Here is a 22,614-nt window from a genome sequence, read left to right on the forward strand (position 1 = left end):
ATCATCACACTGTAAAGTCGTCCGGCAACAGTAAGCTACAATCTGACAACTACAGTCTCCCTCCGATCTCCTAGGTTTCAATTGTGCCCGTAAAATGGTATCTCCCATCGAGAGATACCTCCTACGATGTGCGCATGCACCATGGTTACATCATGCCAGCTGATCAGCAAATCAGCTGGAGTGCCCTTCAATACTGTGCATGCGTGGGCACTTTTCGATGACAGGCACTATCCGATAGAACACCGGCACTGGGGAGCTACAGTTCATTGAGGGTACCATAAATGCCAACATGTACTGTGACATACTGAAGCAGAGCATTATCCCCTCCCTTCGGAGACTGGGCCGCAGGGCTGTACTCCAACATGATAACGACCCCAAACACACCTCCAAGACGACCACTGCCTTGCTAAAGAAGCTGAGGGTAAAGGTGATGGACTGGCCAAGCATGTCTCCAGACCTAAACCCTATTGAGCATCTGTGGGGCAACCTCAAACGGAAGGTGGAGGAGCGCAAGCTCTCTAACATCCAACAGCTCAGTGATGTTGTCATGGAGGAGAGGAAGAGGACTCCAGTGACAACCTATGAAGCTCTGGTGAACTCCATGCCCAAGAGGGCTAAAGCAGTGCTGGAAAATAATGGTGGAAACACAAAATATTGACACTTTGGGCCTAATTTGGACATGTTCAATTAGGGGTGTACTCACTTTTGTTGCCAGCGGTTTAGACATTAATGGCTGTGTGTTTGAGTTATTTTGCGGGGACAGCAAATGTACACTATACAAGCTGTACACTCACTACTTTACATTGTAGCAAAGTGTCATTTCTTCAGTGTTGTCACATGAAAAGGTATAATAAAATATTTACAAAAAAGTGAGGGGTGTACTCACTTTTGTGAGATACTTTATATATATTTCAGGCTGTGTATACTAAAAAGATGACATACATTAAACAGCCCACATGTGCATATGGAAGATGCCACAGACAGCAGTTGGGAGAAACTATATTATCTTAATGCCGCGTACACACGGTCGGACTTTCTATCCTACTTGGTCCGGCACACTTTCCGACGGACTTTGTCCGCCAGGTGCGCCGGACTTTAAAACGGACGGACTTGCCCACACACGCCCGGACTTTCCGGCGGGCTAAGTCCGCCCGTCTTTCCGACGGACTTTCGCCGGAGTTCCGGCGGACTTTCAGAATGAACGGACTTGCCCACACACGGACAAGTCCGTTCATTTTGAACGTGACTCAGGTGCGACGGGACTAGAAAAGGATGTCAATCTTGCCGCTTTTATCGGCGAGATTGACACCTTGCGAGCCCCGTCGCGGGGCATACCAGGCCCTTAGGTCTGGTATGGATTCTAAAGGGAACCCCCTACGCCGAAAAAACGGCGTGGGGTCCCCCCTAAAATCCATACCAGACCCCGATCCGAGCACGCAGCCTGGCCGGTCAGGAAAGGGGGTGGGGACGAGCGAGCGCCCCCCCCTCCTGAACCGTACCAGGCCACATGCCCTCAACATGGGGGGGTGGGTGCTTTGGGGGAGGGGGGGCCGCCCTGCGAGCCCCCCCCACCCCAAAGCACCTTGTCCCCATGTTGATGAGGACAAGGGCCTCTTCCCGACAACCCTGGCCGTTGGTTGTCGGGGTCTGCGGGCGGGGGCTTATCGGAATCTGGGAGCCCCCTTTAATAAGGGGGCCTCCAGATCCCAGCCCCCCACCCTATGTGAATGAGTATGGGGTACATGGTACCCCTACCCATTCACCTAGGGAAAAAGTGCAAGTAATAAAACACACTACACAGGTTTTTAAAATATTTTATTAAACAGCTCCGGGGGGGAGATCTTCCTCCGGCTTCGGGGGTCCCTCCGCTTCATCTTCTCCCGGCGTCCGGTTGGTTCTTCTCCGCTCTCTTCTCTCCAGTTCTTCGGCCGGCTCCTCTGCTGTCTTCAGGTAGCTCTCTTGCCAGCAGAGGTCCGGACTTCTTGTCTTCTTCTCTTCTCCAGATGTTGACACGACGCTCTCTCCGGCTGGACTGCTCTCCGAGGGCTGCGTTGTGACTTATATAGGCGGAGACCCCGCCCCCTTTTGATGTCACAGTCCCTGGGCATGCTGGGACTGTGACGTTTTAGGGGGCGTGGTCACTGGGTGATGTTGACCACGCCCCCTAAAACGTCACAGTCCCAGCATGTCCAGGGACTGTGACATCAAAAGGGGGCGGGGTCTCCGCCTATATAAGTCACAACGCAGCCCTCGGAGAGCAGTCCAGCCGGAGAGAGCGTCGTGTCAACATCTGGAGAAGAGAAGAAGACAAGAAGTCCGGACCTCTGCTGGCAAGAGAGCTACCTGAAGACAGCAGAGGAGCCGGCCGAAGAACTGGAGAGAAGAGAGCGGAGAAGAACCAACCGGACGCCGGGAGGAGATGAAGCGGAGGGACCCCCGAAGCCGGAAGAAGACCCCCGAAGCCGGAGGAAGATCCCCCCCCCCCGGAGCTGTTTAATAAAATATTTTAAAAACCTGTGTAGTGTGTTTTATTACTTACACTTTTTCCCTAGGTGAATGGGTAGGGGTACCATGTACCCCATACTCATTCACATAGGGTGGGGGGCCGGGATCTGGGGGCCCCCTTATTAAAGGGGGCTCCCAGATTCCGATAAGCCCCCGCCCGCAGACCCCGACAACCAACGGCCAGGGTTGTCGGGAAGAGGCCCTTGTCCTCATCAACATGGAGACAAGGTGCTTTGGGGTGGGGGGGGCCCGCAGGGCGGCCCCCCTCCCCCAAAGCACCCACCCCCCCCATGTTGAGGGCATGTGGCCTGGTACGGTTCAGGAGGGGGGGGGGGGCGCTCGCTCGTCCCCACCCCCTTTCCTGACCGGCCAGGCTGCGTGCTCGGATCGGGGTCTGGTATGGATTTTAGGGGGGACCCCACGCCGTTTTTTCGGCGTAGGGGGTTCCCTTTAGAATCCATACCAGACCTAAGGGCCTGGTATGCCCCGCGCTCACCGCAATAGGAAAATTTGTTTTTCCTATTGCAGCGAGCGCGAGATGCAATACCCTGCCCTCGTGTCGTATCTGGTCCGTCGGACCAGCATACACACGAGCGGGCTTTCCGTCGGACCAGCACACACACGAGCGGACTTTCCGCCCGAAACTGAGTCCGGCGGAAAGATTTAAAACTTTCTTCAAATCTAGGTCCGGCGGGCTTTTGGGAAAAAGTCCGCCGGAAAAGTCCGCCGGCGCCCACACACGGGCGGATTGTCCGGCACACTCTGGTCCGCCGGACCAAGTATGCCGGAAAGTCCGACCGTGTGTACGCGGCATAAGTGTATCTATCTGTAACAAGCTACTACACAGATGCATGTGAATATTCTAAAACATATCCCGCAGGGCAGCATACATAGAGCCAAAGAGTACAAGAGCTCTTTCACACTACTAGTGTGGGTTCGCTAGTTCTTTAGTTTTAGCAGCGCTTTACCGCTGTTATAGCGGTGCTTTTCGGGCCACTAGCGGGGTACTTTTAACCCCGCCAGTGGCCGAGGAAAGGGTGCAAAGCGCCGCTGCAGAATCGCTTTGCAGGCACTTTGGCAGCACTGCCCATTGATTTCAATGGCAGGAGAGGTTTAGAAGCGGTGTATAAACCACTCCTGCACCTCCCCAAAGACGCTGCTTGCAGGATCCTGCAAGCGCACCGCCTCAGTGTGAAAGCACTCCGGTTTTCACACTGGGGAGGCTTGAGAGGAGCTTTTCAGGTGCTATTTTTAGCGCTAAAACGCCTGAAAAGCGCCTTTAGTGTGAAAGGGGTCTAAGATATATTAGATAAAAATATAAGTATATAAATCCCCAGTACTTACGTAAATGGGGAAGGTGGCACTCCAAAAGGTTTGCTTACATTTTCAGCAACATCTTGTGAATTAAAGGTGGAGGCGCTGTTAGAAGTAAAAAAAAAATGCTCATAGGGTGATGACCTCCAAGCAGATGTCCACAAGTGGAGACCAATAATGGTGGAAGGGGAAGAGTCCCGCATACAGGAGTAACCCCATACACAAGGGTATCCTGTTGAGGAATAAGCAAAAACTAGTAAAAAAAAAAAAGTTGTTGCTATTTTGTTATAACCCCTGTAGGATTTTTTTTTTTTGCCATCTATGTCTCATTGGGGAAATTTCCTTTCACTTTCTGTCCCATAGCCAAGACTAGGGATGAGCCGAACACACCCCAAACCCCCCCCCCCCCCCCGGTTCGGTTCGCACCTGAACACCCCCTTAAAGGAGAATTAACCAAAAAAAAAGGTTAATGAAATCCACAAGGGCTTTTTTTACCGCTACTATTCCTTTATATTGGCTTTTAAAATTTAGAAATGCAGCAATTTAGAAATTGGACGAAAGGTTTAGCACTGGGGAACACTTTTTGAAAGATAAAAAGTGCATTTTATATACAACTATATAGATCAGACCAAAATGAGGGACAAATAAGGAGGAAAGAGGGACAGAGGGACTTTGTTCCAAATCAGGGACAGTCCCTCAAAATCAGGGACAGTTGGGAGCTATGGACATGTATCAATGCAAAAAAAAGTTTTTAAAAATGGCCATTTTTTCCATTTTCGCACCCGGCGCACCTGCGGCGATCAGATTCACTTCAGAACCGATCAGTTTACAGGCCCAGGCCAATGATTTCTGGCCTGGACCTAGTGATGGGTTCTGGCGAATGGGAGACTGTCCCCTGCCTGTAAGTGTAAGCACAGGCAGGGGAAGTGATGCCATCTCCCTCTCTGGAATTCATTTCCATTCCAGAGAGAGGACATCTAAACGTGAGTTGGCCCAACACTACACTGACACAGTACATATAGGCACACTTTTCACCCCCCGATTACCCCCCGATCACCCCCCCCCAGGTAACCCCTTCACTCCGTGTCACAGTGTCACCAAGTGCAGTTTTCATATTTTTCTTTGATCACTGTACTGGTGTCGTTTGTGACACTAATCAGCGTTAGGGTACTTAGTAGTAGGCCCAGATAGGTCTAGGGACCCCCCTAAACCCCTCTAATAAAGGTTTAACCCCTTGATCACCCCCCCTTTTAACCCTTTCACCCCCTGTCAATGTGTAGTTAGCTAGTTAGCTAGTTACTGTCACCGTCAGGTTTTTATTACGCCAGGGTACCCGCCATATATTGCTGAACAGTGGCGTCGCTAGGGTGTGGCTATTGGGGCTATAGCCCCCGAATCTGGGGCCTATAGCCCCAAGTCTGATGCCCTGTAATAAGGCCACTTCAGGTGCCCGCACAGGATGACCTTTCTGGCACATCAAGGAGAGGAATGATGATTTGTTTGACACAGCGATGCTGCAGGGCGGGGTGCTGCCCAGAACAGATTGGGGACGAATCTCCCCCCTGCTCTCATTGAGGACTCTGACTGCTTGAACATCCTGGAGGTGGAGCCTACCTTCTCCTTTGTTTGTCCTGCAGTGTGAGTGGGCGGGAAGGGGTGTGGCTGGCCGCAGAGATCACGCCCAGCCTATTTCCGTACGTGCCTGTTCTCATCAGTAGGAAGCTAGCTCCATTCTGAGTGTTTAGCCCCGCCATTTTAGCACCTCAAGAAATGAGATAGGCAGTCATAAACTAAAAGCTGCGTAAATTCCAGAAAATGTACCCTAGTTTGCAGACGCTATAACTTTTGCGCAAACCAATAAATATACTCTTATTGAAATTTTTTTTACCAAAGACATGTGGCTGAATACATTTTGGCCTAAATGTATGACTTAAATTAAGTTTATTGGATTTTTTTATATCAAAAAGTAGAAAATATAATTTTTCTTCAAAAATTTCGGTCTTTTTCCGTTTATATCGCAAAAAAAAAAATCGCAGAGGCAATCAAATACCATCAAAAGAAAGCTCTATTTGTGGGAAAAAAAGAAAGCAAATTTTGTTTGGGTACGGCATTGCATGACCGCGCAATTACCAGTTAAAACAGCGCAGTGCCAAATTGTAAAAAGTGCTCTGGTCATCAATAAGGGGCCAATTCTTCTGGGGCTGAAGTGGTTAAAGTGAAACAATAAAAATTAAATATTCCTTTAAATACTGTGCCTGGGGGGTCCCCTTAGTCTGCCTGTAAAGTGGCGCATATTTCCCATGTTTATAACAGTACCGCAGAAAAATTTAATTTCTAAAGGAAAAACTGTCATTTAAAATTGCTCGCGGCTGTAATGTATTGCTAGATCACGGCAATATACATAAAAAAATCATTTAAAAAACGGCTTGGGTTCCCCCCCCCCAGTCCATTAAAAATGACAGCAGACAGTTTTTGACAATTCCTTTATTAAAAAAAAAAAGTGTTCCGCAATGTACATCCTCTTCAGTCACGTTGAGGGCATGTGGCCTGGCACGGTTCAGGAGGGGGGAGGCGCTATCTCGCCCCTCCTCCTTTTCCTGTGGCCTGCCAGGCTGCATGCTTGGATAAGGGTCTGGTATGGATTTTGGGAGGGACCCCCATGTCATTTATATTTAATTTTGGGTTTCTCTTAAAATCTATACCAGACCTGAAGGGCCTGGTATGGATTTTAGGGGGGACCCCCACGCCATTTTCTTTCAATTTTGGCTCAGGGTTCACCATAAAATCCATACCAGATCTGAAGAGCCTGGTATGGATTTTAAGGGGAACCCCCACGCCATTTTTTTAAAAAAAATTTGAGCAAGGTTCCCCTTAACCACTTCAATACACTGTGTTATATAAAGTACACAGGCTGCATTGACTGAATATATAGTATACACTGAATATATAGGCTACACTGAAAGCAGAGTATATATATATATATATATATATATATATATATATATATACATACACACACACACACACACACACGCACACTAGACTACACACTAGACTGACTGTATATATATATACATATATATATATATATATATGTTCGGTTCATTTTAGAACACCCGATGTTTGAGTCGAACTTACGTTCGACTCGAACTATGGACTCATCCCTAGCCAAGACAGGAAGTGAGAGGAAATACCTGCAAATCAAGGGAATCCCTTGCCTCCCAGGTCACCATTGTCCTCATTTGAAGATTTCCTCTCTATTTCTTTTCTGGGGACAGCCTCAAAATTTGGGATTTTCTTTCAATGATAATGTTAAACAGGACAAATATAGGGGGTGATTCTCCCTAATGGGGGCACAGATATCAATAAAAACCTAAATCCCTCTCTACTCTATCAAAAAAAAAAAAAGTTGTGCCTTTAGTTATACTTTAAAACTCTTTACAACCTACTGTACTTATCATGCTAATGTACTATGAGCGATCGGTCTTATAATCTAAGTTGGGGTTTCCTGAGACCTGAAAGTTATTTTTTTTTTTTTACAGTTTTTGGTAGAGTTGAAAAGGATTAGAACACCTCTCAGGTTTTATTGCTGGTGACTTATCACTGAAAGTGAATTTTGAGTGTCCACAAGATTAAGAAGAGAGGGAAAATCTTCATATGGGGACACTAGTTCTGGTGGCTACCAGGGATTTCCCTGCTTTGGAGGGATTTCCACTCACTTCCAGTTGCCAGGAAGTGAAGAGAAACCTCCCCAATGGGACACACATGGCAAAGAAAAAAAACACCTGACAGGGGTAGGAGAAGATGATAGGTATGGACATCTCTGGATAACCTTACAGAAATGACTGCCCTGCCACTTTAACACCCATTAAATTGAAGTAATATGAGTAAGTTGTCATGTTCCTGGTGCTAGGTTACATTGTCCCCCTGGCATCAGAACTTTAAAGACACAATACAAAATATAAATATAGCAGTTAGAACAGAAGGCTTGCATTCTTTTGTCAAATGTACATTGTAAATGCAAGGTATCATAAAAGAAAATCTCACTGTTTTTGCCAAGTACAGACAGAATGCGTATATAATGACTTGAGCCTGATTGAATTACTTGAAAACTGACCTACTTGTTGCTATACTACTCAAAATAATGACCACTATATTGTTCTAGTGTAGGAAACGGCTCATTTGCGTAATAGAGATCAACAGTTCTGCTAAACAATGGTTTACAGTCATGTGTAAAATTAACCACTTCAGCCCCGGAAGATCTGGCTGCTCAATGACCATGCCATTTTTTGCGACACGGCACTGCGTCGCTTTAACTGACAATTGCGCAGTCGTGCGACGCTGTACCCAAACAAAATTGATGTCCTTTTTTTCCCACAAATAGAGCTTTCTTTTGGTGGTATTTGATCACCTCTGCGGTTTTTATTTTTTGCGCTATAAACAAAAAAAGAGCGACGATTTTGAAAAAAACACAATATTTTGTACTTTTTGCTATAATAAATATCCCCAATTTTTTTTTAAAAAAAGCTAATTTTTTCCTCAGTTTAGGCCAATATGTATTCTTCTACATATTTTTGGTAATAAAAATCTCAATAAGCGTATATTGATTGGTTTGCGCAAAAGTTATAGCATCTACAAGATGGGGAAAGATTTATGGTATTTTTATTATTATTTTTTTTTTTTTACTAGTAATGGCGGTGATCAGCGATTTTTATCGGGACTGCGACATTATGGTGGACAGATCAGACACTTTTGACACATTTTTGGGACCACTGGCATTTATACAGCGATCAGTGCTAGAAAAATGCACTGATGACTGTGTAAATGTCACTGGCAGGGAAGGGATTAACACTAGGGGGCGATCAAAGGGTTAACTGTGTTACCTAGGGAGTGATTCAAACTGTGGGGGGAGAGGACTGACTGAGTGAGGAGACCGATCGTTGTTAATACTTAGTATGAACAACAGATCGCTCTCCTCACCGCTGACAGCACGGAGATCTTTCTGTTTACATTGACAGATCTCCGTTCTGACTCTGTGGAGCGATCCTGGGTGCCCGGCGGTCATTGCGACTGCTGGGCACGTGCATCGGCTCCAGCGTTGCGCCACAGTTACGTCGGTTCGCCCAGGGGAGCCCTTCCCGGCTGGTCAGGAAGGGGTTAAAGAAGAATTCCAGGTATAATAGAGCTTGGACCAATGTAACTATATACCATACCTGGCCGATCCCTCTGATAGCTGAAAATCACTGAAGTAGACACCACTACCACCATAAGGATCAGTACTTGCATCTGGGTCCTGTGCTGAATGGCTGCCCTGCTGCATTCTGGTCAACCGTTCAGCACCAGCACCATTCAGAGAATGCTCTGCAATTACTGAATGAATGCAAAGCATTTTGTGATTGGCAGAGGTGGAGGAGAGGCAGGGTGGCGATGTCACACACTCCACCTTGTCCAATGGGAGAATGTTTTGCATTTATTGAGAAAATGCAAAGCATTCTCTGAATGGTGCCCTTGCCAAGCGGCCAATCTTCTACTGTATGTTCAGAATGCAGCAAAGCAGCTGCTCGGCACAGACTTCGAACCACATGTAAATCACTGCAGAAGTGGTGTCTACTTCAGTGATTTTCAGCTTCCAGGAGGATCAGCCAGGTATGGTATATGCATATTTACATTGGTCCAAGCTGGACCAATGTAACTATGTATAAAATATCCATACCTGGAATACTTCTTTAACCACCTCAATACAGGGCACTTTCACCCCCTTCCTGCCCAAGCCATTTTTCAGTTTTCAGCACTGTCGCACTTTGAATGACAATTGCGCGGTCATGCTACACTGCACCCTAATGAAATTTTTATCATTTTTTCCCCACAAATAGAGCTTTCTTTTGGTGGTATTTGATCACCTCTGTGGTTTTTATTTATTGCGCTATAAACAAAAGAAAAGGGACAATTTTGAAAAAACACAATATTTTTTACTTTTTGCTATAATAAATATCCAATTTTTTATTTTTTTTTAACAAATTTTTTCCTCAGTTTAGGCCGATACGTATTCTTCTACATATTTTTGGTAAAAAAAAATCGCGATAAGCGTATATTGATTGGTTTGCGCAAAAGTTATAGCGTCTACAAAATAGGGGTTAGATTTATAGCATTTTTATTTATTTATTTATTTTTTTACTAGTAATGGCAGCGATCTGCGATTTTTATTGTGACTGCGATATTGCGGCGGACATATGGGACACTTTTGACACATTTTTGGGACCATTCACATTTATACAGCGATCCATGCTATAAAATTGCATTGATTACTGTGTAAATGTGACTGGCAGGGAAGGGGTTAACCACTAGGGGGCGATCGAGGGGTTAATGTATGACCTAGGGAGGTGATTCTAACTGTGGGGGGAGGGGACTGCCTGGGGGAGGTGACCGATCGGTGTCCCTATGTACAAGGGACACGCCATCGGTCTCCTCTCCTCTCTGACAGGACGTGGATCTGTGTTTACATGCACAGATCCAAGGTCCTGCTCTGTTACCCGGCAATCGCGGTCGCCCGGCGGACATCGCGGCCGCCGGGCACGCGCACTGGGTCCCGAGCGACGCGGCGGCGCGCACACGCCCCCTAGTGGCTCGGGAGGGCGATCACGTTATATGACGTCCGCCCAGAACAAGAGAAGCCTCGTCCCGCCGTCATATGAAAGTGGGCGGTGGCTTAGTGGTTAAAGGGGTTGTAAAGTCAGAAGGTTTTTACATCTTAATGCATTCTTTGCATTAAGATAAAAAACCTTCTGTGTGCAGCAGCCGCCCCCCAGCACCCACTAATACTTAACTGAGCCCATCTCTCTCCAGCAATGTCCACAAGTTCCTCGGCTGTCCGGGACTCTCCTCTGGATTGGCTGAGACACAGCAGCAGCACCATTGGCTCCTGCTGCTGTCAATCAAAACTAGTTAGCCAATCAGGGGAGAGAGGGGGCGGGGCCGAACTGGGACTCTGTGTCTGAATAGACACAGGCAGCTGTGACTTGGCTCAGGTGCCCCCCATAGCAAGCTGTGCTGTGGGGACACTCAACAGGAGGGATGGGCCAGGAGAACTGAAGAGGGACCCGGGAAGAGGAGGATCTGGGCTATCCTGTGCAAAAATACTACACAGGGCAGGTAAGTATACTATGTTATTTTTAGAGAAAAAAAAATGAGACTTTACAATCACTTTAAGTACACCCTCTGAATTGTTGATTTTTACAATGCATTTGAACAGGGAAACAGTAGAATGAAATTAAATATGCTGTGTGTAAAGCCGTGATACTGTAACCTTAATGTTAAAACATCGTCTATATGGTTTTTATATCTTGTATATGAACATATGTGTGTGAGGTGTTCTGAAGCCATTTTTTTCCCTTCTGGTATTGGGGACCATATAAACGTATAGGTTAGATGCTCCTAAACCAGAACTCTTCTCATCCACCATGTTGATGGGTTGAGCTTCAGAGTGTATGCATTTTGCACATGTGTGCGATTACATCTGCACCGTCAAAGACTTCACACATCACGTTTAGGTGATGTCCATTACCAGCAGAAGGGGGACATAAAAGGAACCTCTCAACTTCTCTGGGGTCAGTGTGTAGCAGCTGCCAAAGGAATGCACAGGGATAAGGTGGATTGTGCTGCTGGAGACAATTGCAGAACAAAATTAGCAAATACTGGCCAAGTCTGTTGGTCATCTGATTACCTTACTTGTCTATTTTCTATTAGATTAACATGATTGTTATATTTATTATCAACTTGTGGATGGCTGTGGGACTCTCTCAAACTGCCCTCCTCTATTATCTTTATTTGCAAACAGCTTGAACATTTATCATTGATGCTTAAATCATCTCCCTTGTGTTCTCTTTATAGATTTTCTTTTTTACCATCTGGTATGAGTATAACTCATAAAAATATTTAACAGATTTTTACTTCTTCCATGTGTTCTCCTACCTGGCAGAATTGGCTCTTGGCTCACAGCACAATGGGTACTTTGTTTTCTTTATTATATACTGTACCTCTATTCTCCTGATGAAACATAGCAGATCTGAGAAAAGCGTTGCGGTATGAAGCTCCTACCCGACAGCCTAAAAACATCTCTTATAGGCAAATGTAGTTTTTTCTTTTGCTACCTCGGTTAATAGATCAGTTCAGTCTGTATACATCTCTAGAATACAACTGCAAATATACGATGTGCAATAGGTGTTCAGGACTGTCATGAAGGATTATATGAACTATAAACTTCATGATTGAGATTATATGTATTTGAGGCAACTGTTTTTAATATGAGTATGTGTTTTGTAAGACTATATATACAGTGTCTGTGTAAATATATATATTTATTGGCACCTTAAGGCCCCTTTCACACAATCGGACCGTTCAGGTCCGCCTGTCAGTTTTGCTGTTCATAGTTTTGCTGCTCATATTCACACAGACTTCTCATAAACTTATTTCTTTATTATGTATTGGGATTCCCTCAATATATTTACATTTGTCACATCTGACCAAATTTTTTGGGGGTTGTTTTTAAATATTTTATGTTTTTTTCAAGGCTTTTTTTTTTATTTTTTTTGGTGTTTGTCTTTTTTTCAAGGCTGTGTTTTTATTGGTTTTGTTTTGTGTTTTACTCCATAATATTTTTGTGTGTGTTTTGTGTGTCAAGTTACCACAACACCATTATTATCTTTTATTATTTAATCTCAAGGACATTGTTTGGTGTTGGTGTCCCTTGTTAATTTCACATTGTATTTTTGAAATGTACCTGCCTCCTCACAAACAAACTGTCCTTTTTGAAGGAAAACACACATAGGCGAGTATAATTGAAACAAAAATTCCTTTATTAAGGGCTCATAACCAAACAAAGAGGGAGGCAATGCTGGAGAAACAGCAGAAATTAGCGAAGCCTTGGACCCCCAGGGCAGACATCAATTATTTACCAGCAAAATTGGTGGCCTGAGGAGTCCATATCTAAGGGAGTGCAGTCTGGTCCAGAAGTCCCGGAGATCTGGAAAGCAACAGATGACATCTGTGTCCCCAGGCTGTGGTACTACAAGAGGCTGCATATTTGGTCAGACCAGACTGAACCCAGGCCATCACTCTCTGGTCTTCCTTAGACGCTTCCTTCCACGCTGTGGCTCTGGTGTGGGAGATGTGCCAGGAGGAGGATTAGGACCTTGAGGAGTAGGAGGAGGAGGACCTGGAGGAGGAGGAGGAGGACCATGTGTGAGGTCATAAATGTGGGTAGCACATGTTATTTGGCCCCTCAACCCTTTATTGAGAGCTTCCAAAATTAGGAACTCACACAGGAGTCATTGGCCCTCCTCCATCTGCATCATTTTGCAGGCAGTTATGCCAGCAAAGTCCTCCTCCACAGTGTGGGGGCTTCTCAGGGCCTCTGTAGCCTTCCAAAAGAGGCCTATGGCAACCTCCTCCAGGGTACTCCTCTTCCTGGCATTTTGTCTTTGAAGGTGTAGGGGAGGTATCTGCATATCAGGCAGCTTGCTTGGCCCGGCCACCTCCTGGCTGAGACTTCCCAGTGTATGAAAAAGGGACATGGTTTTAGTTTTTGCTTCATCAATCACAATCATAAATTAGTACTCCAAACTAACATCTAGTTAACAAATTCTAAACACTACAGGCAAGGAAGTGGAAAAATGGACTTTGTAGGCACCAATCATAAAATTCAATATGAATATTTTATTATACAAAAAATACAAAAAAACAAAAACAAAAACATTTAAAAACCACACATTGCAGTACAAAGCAAGGCAATAGCTGATGCTCTCTCACATTCGAATTAAAGCATACAGAGGGATAGCCCTCAAAACAAGGAGGGAAACCATAACCCTCTATTCAATATATCAGACAACAAACTAAAATAGCTCTACATGTTTCGCAATTGAATGCTTCTTCAGGAGCAGTTTGAGTCACCTGTATTGGAGAGAGAAAGAGAGAGGACAAACACCAAAATAATACACAATATTAATATTCACTTAAAGTCATGTTAATCGCGTTTCAGTTAGTATCCATGAACACCATAGGGGAGCCAACCGGTGGATCTGTCAACCAACAAGCATAAGGTGACAAATAGTCAAATGCGGGGACGTGTCTGGTAAAAAAGCCATAGAGTGAGTTACGCCTGGGGCCATAATGGCCTTCCTTTTTGGTTCTTATTACTTTTATTAAACTTATGTTTATTACAATAAATATACAGTATAGAGATATATTATTAGTCCACTTTTTACTTCCAGATTGGTGATCCTTCTGTCCCCTCCCCTGCTCGGTGCATCCTTACGTGTTTAGCATTATTTGAACACACTTTAATCTATTTAGTTCTTCCCGTCCGGATACTCTCGCCATATGTACTGTCTTAGAATGTCACGAGTCTCCAACTTTAGCCATATTGGACTTCACAAGCTGTTTATATCTATTTACTGTCAAATTGTTTTTCATTTTTTAGCTCTATGTACTATGAAAGGGTTTCTACCCCCTTTCATAGTCGCTATCATTCTGCATCTGTGTTTACCGGCCCTGCATTTCGGGCCTGTAATTATGACCTGGGTGTTGTCAACCTCTGGACTTCATTGACTTGCCGGTGTACTCAGTTACATGTGCGGCCGGGTAGCCGCATCCCGCCCCGCATAGAGGATGGGTTTTGCAGCTTCAGGTTCAGGCCTGAGGTATTTGTGTATCCCTCTAGGTTTGCGCTCTGGCCTCCTCGTTATGTTTGATTCCATCTTTTGGCTCATTCTATCTGCCCTGTGCAGTGTTCATACACTGTCGGTTAGGAGGAGCCACCAGGGGGAGCTCCCAGTCCTGTCACCTGCACGGTGGCGCTCCTTCCACTTGTCCGCGTCTCTGGCAGTTGACCTCGCGGTTACTGCGCATGCGCGAACTTACGTGGATGTGCGCACAGCCTTGGTTGGCCGAGTCAGGTGTTGCACTTGTTGCACACCTGATTGGGGTGTGTACTAAAGGCTCTCAGCGTAGCCTATTATCACGCCACCCTCGTCCATGGCGCCTCGGCTCTCGGGCGTCATGTTCACTGCCATCCAATGCCTGGTAAGTGTTTGTTCCCTGATATTTCTATTTTGAGTTATGGTATACTTTGATGTCAATCCCACAATTGGTCATACTGAGTGTTTCTATTGCCCCCATAGATGGCCTATATCTGACCGCTGCTTAACTGCATTGATGGGTACTTATAAATTCCCAGCCTAACTCTGTCTATCTGATTCCTACTGCTGGTGATCTGTAAAGGAACAGCCTATGACTATTGTTCACAGGATTGGTTCGGTGCATATCCCCTCTCACAAGGTGAGACCTCCTATGTATACAGTGACGGCTGCACTTTGAGCCTTTGGCTTAGTTGGCTAGCACTTTCTTTTCTTGTTTGCAGAACTTGGTTGTTGTTCTGTTGCATATCTATTTAGCTATAGTAATTGGGAGTGTAATCTATATTATATCGTTTGCATTTAGATTCTTACTATCCCTTGAGGCTTAGCCACTTTCAGGCTCAGCTTGGCAGCATCCGGTGTCCAGCTATCTGCAGTTATTTATTTCCTATTGAGGTAGGCTGTATTGTATGGGCTTCTTCTACATTATTAGTCGTATTATTCTTTTCCTTTCTCCCTTTTCTCCCCTTTTTTTTTCTTTTTTTCCCTTCCTTTTCTTTGCCTTTTCCATTCCCCCTTGTTACCCCCTTCCCCCCTTTTCCGCCCCCCCCCTTCCCTCTCTTTTTCCCCTATCCTTACTTTTTTTCCCCCCTCCATTTTCCCTTCCCCCCTATCCTTCCCCCCCCTTGTTTCTTCTCCCCCCTTTCCCCCCCCTCTCCCCCTCCCCCCTTTTTTTTCCTCTCCACAAACTCCTCCTTGGTAGTCGGGACTTCTCACTCCATTATGGCCCCAGGTGTAACTCACTCTATGGCTTTTTTACCAGACACGTCCCCGCATGTGACTGTTTGTCACCTTATGCTTGTTGTTTGACAGATCCACCGGTTGGCTCCCCTATGGTGTTCATGGATACTAACTGAAACGCGATTAACATGACTTTAAGTGAATATTAATATTGTGTATTATTTTGGTGTTTGTCCTCTCTCTTTCTCTCTCCAATACAGGTGACTCAAACTGCTCCTGAAGAAGCATTCAATTGCGAAACATGTAGAGCTATTTTAGTTTGTTGTCTGATATATTGAATAGAGGGTTATGGTTTCCCTCCTTGTTTTGAGGGCTATCCCTCTGTATGCTTTAATTCGAATGTGAGAGAGCATCAGCTATTGCCTTGCTTTGTACTGCAATGTGTGGTTTTTAAATGTTTTTGGTTTTTTTAATTTTTTGTATAATAAAATATTCATATTGAATTTTATGATTGGTGCCTACAAAGTCCATTTTTCCACTTCCTTGGGTGTAGTTTTTAGAATTTGTTGATTTAGGACGTTGGCACTGCTCTACTTATGAAGTCTCCACAGTCCATCCTGTGGTGAGACTTGGCAATCCTGTTCATGTTCTAACATCTAGTTAACATCATTGATGGGACAACCAGAAATATTTAGAGGAATGCTATACCTGACTCAAGCTGAGCTCCTCCACATGTTGCTGCCTGGAAGGCCCAGGTTGGGCGTCTGAAGCCTCAGCTGGGGGGAAGGAGCGTGGAAGGAAGAGTGGAGAGTGCTGGCCTGGGTTCAGTCTGACCTGCCAGAAAATGCAGCCTGTCATAGTACCACAGCCTGGGGACATAAATGTCATCTGCAGCTCCGGATCTCTGGGAATCCTGGACCTTCTTGTGCTCCCTTAGATATGTACTCCTCAGGCCACCAATTAGAACCTTCAAATAGGTGATGTCTGCCGTGGGGATCACCGTCTTCACAAATGCCAACAAACTATCCAGCGCTGCCTTCCTCTTTGTTTGGTTCTTATAATGTGGGTGGTTTATCTGCCACAGACAAGGCAGCTCCCTGTACATATCAATGAACATGGCCATAAATTCATCCTCTCTAAAGATATCCATTTTCACTGCAAGACACAACACAAGACAAGCCCTAATGTCAGCCTAAAGTCTACTAAACTTGTGCAAATACAGGCCTCAATCTAGAAGCAGTATAGGCCCAATGTTAAATCTTACCTTCACAATCACGATCGGCGCCTCCGTTACTCCTTCCTCCGCTCACAGATCGTACGTACTACGCACACGTGTTACGCTTTATAGACACTGCGCATGCGCCCCTGACGTTCTTTCTAGTCTATTCCCCGCCCCTTCTCGTTCGGCGCAGTGGGGGAAGAGCACATGGCGGAGACAGAGCAGGTGTCAGATAATTACAGCAACGAGGAGGAGGAGGAGGAGGAGGAAAGCCCGGAGCCTGAAACATCCCGATCCAGAAGGAGACGATATAAGGCATCAAATATGTCCTTTGGGGAGATGTTGGAGATGGTCGACATCCTGAAGAAGGCCGACTATGATGGAAAGTATGGACCTTACCCAATCCCAATGTCCGAAAGGCCAAGATAATGGCGAAAGTAGTAAAGAGTCTGCACCGGAATTTCGGGGTACGACAATCGAAAGATCAGCTCAGGAAGCGGTGGTCGGACTTCAAATTAAGAGAACACGAGCAGTACAGAAAGATCCGGAGAGTGCTGCAAAAAAGTAAGTAGTTGTGCTGTGTTCCTATTCTTTCTGTTTATTACGTTCGTGCTGCTCCATGTGCTTTTCTTAATAACTGTTATCTAGTTTAAAATGGCAACTTTCATGTTCATGGGCACATTATTCGTTCCTATCAAACATAGTTCGTTTGGCCATATGCAATTGCCATCATTTTTTGGGGCCTACTTGTGTGCAAAGAATTGGGTGGTGTAGATGTGTTTGTTACTAGAATGAAATGCAAACTAGATTCTGTGTAAGGAGAGGACACTCAGCAGCAGTTTTCACATCTGGACGCTGGAGCACTAGTGTGGGACACCAGAACACCCTTTTTATTAGGGGGCCCACACAGGTGCTCCAGTGTATACTATAGGGGGGTCTCCATCTGTGAAGATTGTACAAAACAGGTAAAGTATTGAAGCTTGACAAAGGACAATAAAAATGCTACATCTTCGAACTCTGCCAAAATAGACAATTGTACCCCACTTCCAAGCAATGCTTCATATTTATAGTTCTGACATCAAATATCTGTGTGCTAAGTATACCTATTTTTTTTTTACATAGGGGATAAAAGACTCGGAGGACACCCCTCATCTGAGGAGACCACAGACCCCCCACCTCTGGAAGAAGGTGAAATCCCCCAAAGACAAGAAGAGCAGGAGGAGGAAGACGTGGTAGAAATTGGCACCACAACAGGTGAGTGTCTGCGACCACAGGCTCAGGTAAGAGGTGGATGCTGGCATATTTATACTACCTGTTTTTTTTTTTGGTTTCTCTCTTTTTAGGTGATGTTGTGGATTCTGATCCTTTCACCTCTGAAAGTGCCCAGATCCTGATTGGGGAGATCATGAGGTGTAATGTTGCATTGGAAAACATCAAGAAAAACATCAATGATGTTCTTCAAAAAAATAAGAACATCATTGATGTTTTAGGGCGAGTTTAAAAGCCCTCCAAATCCCTTTGTTTTTTGGTGTGCTACAATTTTTGAAAATTTTTTAAAAAATATTAGAAAAGCCAAATTTTGAAGATGCACACAGTGTGTCAACATGTGCTATCTGCCATCACGGAAGATCAATGGACGCGTTTTGGGGGTGCAACCCCTTCCTCAATAATAAAGTAGCTGTGAGGAAGGGGTTGCACCCCCAAAACACATCCCTTGATCCTCCATGATGGCAGCTAGCACATGTTGACATTCTTAAATTTGTGTGCATCTTCAAAATTTGGCTTTTCCTGGGGTGACTTCACCCCATCTGAACGCAATATCAAACTCAGTTTGTAAATACTCATGTCTGATATTGCCTTCAAGTTCTACCAAATGTGAACTTTGTAAGTTCAAGATTTGTGTCTTTCTGGTTGGTTTTAAACATGCCTGTTTTATCTTAAATGGACATTTCTAATTTTTCTAATGTGACCCCAAAAATTGTTATACAACAAACATGTTGGTTTGTTTTAAAAACATTTTCTAAATGCACATGTGATTGTGCTGGTATTAAAAAGATTGTTAATCAAGATTGTGTGGATTATTGTCTCAACGCTACTAAACTTTTGTTGTGCTGTAATGGGTGTTTTCTGTGACAATGGGTGTTATTTCCTAAGGGCAAATACTACAAGTGCAGTTTCAGGTACACTTGTAGTGCAAAGTGTCTTTGCCTTTAGGAAATAACACCCAACAGTGCTTTGTAAGGTTACACAATCATGCCAATTTCAGGACTCACCACATTTCTGTCAGGGTCAGCTAAAACAAACACAAGCAGGAAATGTCACCAAACCTTGTTTTTTTTTTTTTTTTTTTGGTTTAGACATTGTCTGGCATATTGATAGCCCCCCTACCCGCAAAGAATTCAAGGTATCTTAGCCGGACATCACGGGCACTCAGGGAGGGCAAGCCAGGACGGCCACTTTCAAGCGCCATCAGGGTTGGTTCATTAGGAATTCCGGCCTCAGGCCCAACGGAGCCAGAATAGTTGGCAGAATGTTTCCGTAAAAAGTTGTGTAGAACACAGCACACCAGGATAATGTGATTCAGTTTGTACTCCGTCATATGTATGGGTGTAAGAAATAGGCGGAACCGGCTGGCCATGATTCCAAACGTGTTCTCCACCACTCTTCCGGCTCTGGCCAGCCGGTAATTAAAAACCCTCTGGTCCGGGTGCAAATGCTTCATCCGCAACGAAGACGAATGGGAGTCCTTCCACATTGTCTTCTGGAGGTGGCAAGTCCAAGCTGCCATTCTGGAGACGCCTGTAAAACTCTGTCTGGGCGATAACTCCACCATCTGACATCCGGTCATTCTTCCCCACGTCCACATACAGGAACTCATAATTAGCCGACACCACCGCCAACATCACAATACTATTGAACCCCTTGTAGTTGTAATAGTACGACCCCGAGTTGGGTGGTGGGACGATGTGGACGTGTTTCCCATCAATTGCCCCTCTGCAGTTAGGAAAGTCCCACCGCTAGGCAAAGTGGGAGGCCACAGTCTGCCATTCCTGTGGCGTGGAAGGAAACTGTTGAGGAAAAAAAAAATAAAAAATTAGTCATTTTACACATAAACATGGAGAGCAGATTACACACAAACATTCTTGCCCAACATCAAGCTAACATTTTTATGACCAAAGTATAAGGTACACCTATCGGATTCCCGCCCCCCTCTCCTGGGCCATTTCTAACATTATGGGGGGGAACTCTGGGACAGGTAACCCTCTCCACTTCATTGAGATATGAATGCCTAAATAAATGCCTAAATAATGGGTATTACTTTGAACAGCCCCTCCTTAGTTACACTATTGGCAGCCCACTGGACAGGTAAGAAGTGTCATAATACAAAGATATAAATACACACTGTACACATTTGGAAATTCTGCTATTACCTATCAAGATAATAATAGTATACAGAAACTTGAAACAGTACCATTTGAAAGTATACAGGCAGGCCCTTTCACTACATGCTTTGGGGAATTCATCCATAAATCTGAGCACAAAAGAGATGGGTATAGTGTGTATGGGTTTGGCAAAGTCAGCAGATAGATGATTGAGGATATACAAAGAATTGGTATCAGCTGACTTAGCAGTTGGGGGGAGGGAGGGTTCCAAATGATTTGGGGACACCCAAAAAAGCCTCTGTTACTCTGCCTGAATTTAAAGCACAAATCACATTTCTAAACATTTTAGGGGGTGTTTGGGGTAAAGCACTACTATGGAGCTGATAAAATACATTGTTAAGTGACTACATGAGGTGAATATAGGGCCAGGAGAGCATGCTGGGGAGGTAAGTGAAGGCAAATATGTATGAAGGCCAACAAAAATAATTACATAAAAATCCAGCATGAATGAGGACAAAGGGCACATTCACAGCATATTACAATCATGGTAATTGGGGAATGAGGAAAGAAATGCAATACATTATCAAACATTAAATAAAATAAAATGTGATATTAAAGGATAAACATCTTACCTTAATATACTCCTTCTGCAGGACTTGGATGATGGCAGAACAGGTCTCTGGGATAATGATACCCAGAGCCTGGGGGGAAATGCCTGTCGAGAACTTCAAGTCCTGCATGCTTCTCCCCGTCAAGTACCGCAGGGTGGCGACGAGCCTCTGCTCTGGAGTGATGGCTTGCCTCATGCAGGTATCCTGCCTGCTAATATAGGGGGTCAGCAAAGCCAACAAACGGTGAAATACGGGGTCTGTCATTCGGAGAAAGTTCCTGAAATCATCAGGATTATTCTCACGGATCTCACGGAGCAAAGGCATATGACAGAACTGGTCACGCTGAAGCAACTAAGTCTTGGTCTATGAACTCCTTCCCACCCTGTTCATGGACTGGACTTGTGTCAAGGTAAGGACCCCAACACCAAGCCCCCGCACAGCACGAACTCTACGAGGAGTACGTATACGCAACATGGCTAGAAAACGGCCGGCTGCTCAGAACGAAGTAACAGAACGCACTGAAGAACAGCAAGGCCTGTGAAGAGCGACCTGAAAAACAGCAATGAGCGGACAAGAACGCAGTGAATAATCAAATACGAACTCACTGCATGCACTGAAGAGCAGATACAAACCCACAAGCACAAACTGAACAGCAGAAAACGATCTGAAAACCACGAGTCTGAAAAAGCGTGAATCGTCTCTTACCAAACTTTTACTAACACGAGATTAGCAAAAGGAGCCCAAAGGGTGCCGCGCTTGGTTCTGAAATGGCCTTTTATAGTTTCGTCATACGTGGTGTACGTGACCGCGTTCTTGGTGATTGGAAATTCCGACAACTTTGTGCGACCGTGTGTACGCAAAACAAGTTTGAGCCAACATCCGTCGGAAAAAATCCTAGGATTTTGTTGTCGGAATGTCCGATCGATGTCCGACCGTGTGTACGGGGCATTACAGTACGTAGAAGAGGTTCAAGGACCAAAGCAAAAAGGAGAGGCGAAAGGGGGTACCCCTGCCTCGTGCCATTCCTGATGGAGAACCTAGAATAAGAAAACGCCATTTACATTGACCTGGGCACTAGTAGTTGAATAAAGGGCCCTGATCCACGTCAACATGTTCAGACCTAACCCCGGGATCTCCGGGACCGCTTTCAGGTAGGACTAGTCCACACGATCAAATGCTTTTTCCGCGTCCGTTGATAGGATCAAGTATGGCATGGAATCCTGACATTTGTGAGCCCAGTGTATGAGTTGAATAGCCCTGAGGGAATTATCTCTTGCCTCACGGCCCACAATAAATCCTGTTTGGTCCGGATGGATAACATGGGGCATAAGATGTTTTAGGCGGTTCGCCAGAATTTTTGCCAAGATTTTTATATCCGTTTTTACTAGCGAAGTGGGACGGTAATTTTGCTGTAAAGTAGGGTCCTTGCCATCCTTCAGGAGAACCGTGATATGAGCCAGTAATGCCTCCGAAGGAATCAGACTACCTCCTGCTATAGAATTAAAATAACTACACATTGGGCGTATCAAAAGCAGTAAAAAGATAACATAGTATGCCTTTGTGTATCCATCCGGGCCAGGGCTCTTTCCGCCAGGCAAGGATTTCACTATTGATTCAATTTCTAGGGGAGTAATGGGGAACTCCAGGGTGGATCGTTCCTCGTCAGTCAAGGGAGGAAGGCCTGCCGAGACCAAATACTCAATGTCCCCCCT

The sequence above is a fragment of the Aquarana catesbeiana genome, linkage group LG01, assembly GCF_042186555.1.
Source record: "Aquarana catesbeiana isolate 2022-GZ linkage group LG01, ASM4218655v1, whole genome shotgun sequence".
Lineage (NCBI taxonomy): Eukaryota > Metazoa > Chordata > Amphibia > Anura > Ranidae > Aquarana > Aquarana catesbeiana.